At 28.3% G+C, this 6,000-nt stretch overlaps 1 non-coding gene across 1 annotated transcript; it reads left to right on the forward strand.

Moving 5' to 3' along the window:
* Positions 1-1,286: 1,286 nt before the first annotated feature.
* Positions 1,287-1,393, forward strand: LOC112601936. Its single transcript, XR_003115070.1, has one exon. It is a non-coding gene; the product is annotated as a U6 spliceosomal RNA (small nuclear RNA).
* Positions 1,394-6,000: the final 4,607 nt, after the last annotated feature.

Consider the following 6,000-nt stretch of genomic DNA (forward strand, 5'->3'; position numbering starts at 1 on the left):
TTATTATGTTATAAATACAAACAGCTTTAAACATGTTAAATTCTTAATTTTTATGTATAGTACTCAACATATTATGCAATGGAAAAATTAATTAAATAGGTACATAAGTGTCACCATACACATCTTCAGATTGATGTACCTAATAGTTAATGGTTGTGGCATGTTTGTGTTGGTCCAGTCAATAAATTTTGGTCTGTAAGAAATTCATTTTACATAACTGTTTTAACTATCACTAAGAAAATGTATTTAGTGTAATATAAACACTGATTTTGTAATAAATTTACTATTTGAAAACATTTAAGTTGATTAGCATTTTTAGGTAGGTATTATTCTTAGTTTATTAGTTAATGAGATTAAGATACTATGCGATTAATGTATTGATTTTGCAATTAAATATTAAAGCTAACATAAAATGGATTATGTAGAATACAAATTTAGTATTTACTATGTTGTACATTAGTGAAAACAGAAACAACACATGCAGGTAAGACATTATTTGATGATAAATTTTAAGGTATTGTCTATACCACAAACCTACTATTATTGTTCTATAGTATGTCATTATTGGCTTTAAGTTAATATAAATAATATATATTTTTGTGATAATTTATTAATAAATAAATCTGTATAAATAATAGTTTTGTACGATAATTTAAAAAAACTATAAAATAGCAATACAAATACATCGGTACCTAACCAAATATAGGTGTAGTTATATACTATAGATTGTATGCCAACAGACCGTTATTAATTTCATTGTCGTTCTGCAAATTCGTTTATTGTAATTTGTAGGTACCTAAGCAATGGATTTATTGTTGAATTCAAATTTAACATGTCCGTCAGTTCGTTACAATAGGTAGTAACCACTAATAAATTAAATGTCGAAGTACGTGTAATAGGAGCAATTTCTACTTCCCAATTTATTTACAAAAAATTTTTTTTTCATTTCAACAAATATGATTCCAAGAACTAGTCAAGTTCGAATGCGTTTGTTTTCGACATGATATATTTTAAAGAATGACGGGTTTAAAACAATTCGATAAAAATAAAAATAAAAATACAGTACCGACAATACTACGCGCGCCTCAAGCCGGATAATTTTTTGCAAACGAATGACGTTAGACTATAACGTTTCGTGCGCGCCCTTCGGTTTCGCACGTAGCTCACCCCATCTATCGGCAATTTCATCATGATCGTTATTTTCAGAACCATTGATACCCACTCTCGCGTGTAACGTTCTAACAATATTCTACTGTATATAAACGGTATTTGGATAATCATCCGCTGTACTTGCTTCGGCAGTACATATACTAAAATTGGAACGATACAGAGAAGATTAGCATGGCCCCTGCGCAAGGATGACACGCAAAATCGTGAAGCGTTCCACATTTTTTTGCCGGATGTATCATTGAGTTATAAATTATATTAATTCGTAACATATTTAAATAAATGTTTTTTTTCGAATGTTTATTAATGTTTATGTTTTTTTTTTTTTTTTATTTAATGTTTTATTTATATTTTTCTATGTTATTGACAATTTCCAACATATAAACTAAGATAAGATTATACGAGGACAAGTTGTACGAAAATGACTGAGGATAAATAAAATCTTTGGCGATGAAAGCGTCAAGAACCGAAGAATGGAATAAGTATAATATTATTAGAGAACTGATTGGCGAGTTTAGATTAGAATTTTTTTTCTGCAGACTCGAAGACTGGGTCTCCCCTGAAGTCTTCAATAATGGTTGCTTACCCTTAGGCCGTATCAATTCCAATGGAATAATAATATTGTTGATCATCTGACTCCAGTTTCCGTTCTTCTCCTCTCTTCAGTGAGCGAAGGCCCTTCACCCTACTGCCTTAGCTCTTCGTACATACAAGATCGACATTAGCAGGGTTCGGATTTTATAGCATTTGCTACTTATTATAGGATAGAGATAAAAATAGCAGAGTGGGCTATAAATTTGTTTTATGCACCAGGGACTTTAAATATGAAATTTTATTTTGCTATTTTTTGCATATTTGAAGAATTTTAGAATTTTAGTGCTATTTTCAAGTTTTGGTGCTATTTTTTGCAAATTTATTTCTAATAACTCATTAGAAATATACGCTTTTCTCACCCTCCCCACATAATCGACATCTCAACTGCAACGGTTGTTCCAGGACATCGTGTCAAATATGTTTTCAACGCCCAGGTATAAACAAACTCAGTCTTCCACTATTTTTTTTTGTGGATGTACCTACTTATTTCGAATGAGAATAATAAAGATATTCATAATATTACATCATTACTCAATAGCAAAGTGGTAATTGAAAAACGATATTATAATATAAGAGCTGTGGCTTACCGTATTCTATAAATGCCCCGTCTCTCAGCCACACACAAAAATTATTGCTAGGTACCACATGCCGCTCGATGTATAAAATGTTTTTAGTATTAACTACAATGATCATTGAATCGACATTGTAGAATACTGTTATTAATTATCATCAATAATAAATGGTAATAATTTAAAAAATATTTTACCGTCATACGAATTCAATAATTCGATTCCATTATATTGCAGTGATTTGTGTCAGAAGGAGGTAGCATACAGATAAACACTCCGAGTTAGGAGAGGGCAATACATCAAGTATTATTTTGTATAAACTGCAGATTAATCTTTTTGAGCACGGCACTATTGAAAATATATTAATCATTAATAAAATATAGAATAGTGAATAGTAATTAAACAAATTACTCAGTTGTTGATAACACATAACTAATAATAGTTAGGGGGAATTGGGGGGCTTAAATTCTGAAAATAGCCCTTTCCCCCAAATGCGAACGAAGCCCTTCACGAGTCAGTACATGTCTACCTCTAGAAGGGTGGACATCTCCAAAAAAAAAATTGACCACCCTACGCCTATGGGTAGTTACATAATAGTATATTGTCGTTTCGTGCAGTTCTGTTCAGTATAATAGCTGCAACATTAGTAATTACTTTTAACTATTAACTGATAAGTATTAATTATATTTCAAAATTTTAGTTGTAATATTTTAGGGAGATGGTATTTTGCGCCAATTTTATTACTTGTAATTTAAGTATGTATGTAATTTGCGCCACATAAACAAATTAATTTTGGTATTTTGCGTCACGACAGCAAATGAAATGGAATATGTAATTTGCGCCACGCTTCCAACTTCAATTGCAGTTGGAATTTACCAGCAGATAAATTTACTGATATCGCATAGGATATACAATAGTACGTACCGACGCGTGTCCAATATTATTTTTATATTGATTTTTATATATTTTATTACTAAACGAAAATTTACTTATTTAATATACATGGAGTTTGTTTAACTTACAAACATTTATTTATAATTTTAATATTAGTGGTGCAAATTATAATTTTAATAAGGTGAACAATGGTACAAATTACAATTTTAGTAGGTGCACGATGGTACAGATTACATAATGCATTTCTATTTAGTTTTATTTGGCCAAAAATTACAAACTTAAAAAGTGGTGCAAATTACTAAAATAAATTTTTAGATGTGGCGCAAATGACATACGCCCATATTTTAATATTACAAAAATATTTTTATTAATATTTTATAATATAGTTAATACTTAATAGTATAAAATTCATTTAATTTTTCCGCTGTCTAATCGGTAAATTATTTTACTCCAACAGACTTCGGTGGCTGACACAGTAGACACGTCATAATAATTATTCCACCGAACCATTCAATAGGTAGCGTATTTTACGCTTGAACCGTTTAATATATTCTGGGCCTGAATCATTATGGCCAATAACAGTGTAATTTCAGATTTAATTAAAACTTATCTTATGTCAGTGGTTTCCAATTGTGGTAGAGGACAATTCTCCCTCCACCCCAGGGATGAATATAGTAATGATAAAATAACGAGAATTTTTGTTGTAAAAATAATTATGCTATTTTATAATCAGTAAAATTTAAAACAATAGATTCATTTTCGGACGGTCATCCATTGTTGATAATAATTATATACGAGTATTTTATAATATGAGTTTATAGGCTTTTCCACATTTTTGCAAATAAAAAGTAAGCAAAGAAATCGGTTGGTTGTTGAAAATAATATGCATTGCGTATGTATTATTGAAAAAATCCTCATGGATTATGGACTTGGTGAGAAAAAAACAATCTTATGATTCTCATTGAATAAATTTTACCTATAATATTTATAAAATTGTATTAAAAAATATAAAAATATATTACTAGTTAATAACTATTAAGTTTTTTTTAATTTTATTTTTAAAATGATGAAAAAAAGAAATAAGTCATTCACTGTATGACGTATAGGTTGTTTTGTAAAATGTATTTATACGGCTTAATAAAAAAAAGGCCGTTTAAACTCTAATTTAAGGGATAGGGGGCGTGAGATTTTGAAAATTACATGGGGAGCGTAAAATAAAAAAAGGTTAGGAACCACCGTATTATGTCATGGATAACTATAACTCTTGATCCACTTTAAAACTTTGATTGACCCACAATGAAAATAATTCCTATATAGAATTGGTTATCCCTGCTACTGGTTCTATATATATATATATACTGTATAGTGAACAGATTACTGGTGTAGCCAGGATTTCGTTTTATTTTATTGTGGAGGAGAAGCTGAAAAATTATAATATAGGAATTAGGTAACTTATAAGTTTGGTATAATGATGCCATACATATATAGTTTTAGATTTTTATAGCAACCATATACCTATTTATTGTTTATAATATATTATCCTAGATACTTTCATACAAAATAAAAAGTGTTCTTAAGAATTAAAAATTTTGCCTACAATTTTAGGGAAACCCTCACAGCTCCCATGACTTAACCACTGTGCAATGTGTATAGGTAAACTTTAAATAGATAGAAGTATTTGAGGATGTTATTTAAAATTGTTATAGACTATGTAAAATTATTATTTAGATGGTATAATGTGTTTTTCCTCGTTCAATGTTCATACCTATATAACCTACAGGAAATATTACGCAACGAATAATATTATGCATCATATACATATTATTCAAGCATATATATATATACAATGAATATTATAAAATTAGGTTATCGAAGTATTGTTATGTATTATACCTATGTCCGGGTATAAGCTTAATATATAATACGACGTTGCACAACTAAAAAATCTGAAATAAAACAATATTCTCTTAAAGAATGTATTATTTACGAACATTTTTTTAAATATAATTGAATATATATTTTTTTTTATCGTTAGTCGTTAACAACACGTTATATGCATGCACTTATATAATATTTTATACATAAACAATTTTTAAATGATTTTCAATCGATATAAACGAAAATAGGTTTTTTATACCTACATAATAAAATATAACAATAATTGCATTAAACAGATGTCCTCGTTATTGTGGCCTTTGGGTATACCATAGATATAATAATATAATATTATTTAATATGATTTAGTACTAATACGCATCATTACACTATTATATTATACACAATACACACATAAATAATTATGATATCAAGTAAATAAGTCGGCAGTTTTATTTATAGAGTGAGATATTTAATGCGATATTCTATAATTGAATGTTGTATAAACACTGAACATTAGGTACCTTTACTGTATAGTGTATAGGAATATATATATATATTAACTAGGTATTATTGTAAATATTTACACTGTATACCTACGTGGATCTTCTATAAGCTGGCATGTATCTATCGTATTATGTATATTTTATTTCATCACCAAAACGGCTGTGGTATAAGTACAACTATACGTTTATTACATTATAATAATATTATATAGTAGTCTATCTCTACGGATTTACGCCTTTACCACTAAATTTTCCAATATGGTATATATATATATATATATATATATATATATATAAGTACACCTAGGTATAAAAACATTATGAAAATCGATTAAACTAAAATAAATTGCTCTCTATTTCTAACCCACAATTATATTATTATATTATGTATATTG

The sequence above is a fragment of the Melanaphis sacchari genome, unplaced genomic scaffold (genome assembly GCF_002803265.2).
Source record: "Melanaphis sacchari strain LSU unplaced genomic scaffold, SCAv2.0 Contig0_pilon_pilon, whole genome shotgun sequence".
Classification (NCBI taxonomy): domain Eukaryota; kingdom Metazoa; phylum Arthropoda; class Insecta; order Hemiptera; family Aphididae; genus Melanaphis; species Melanaphis sacchari.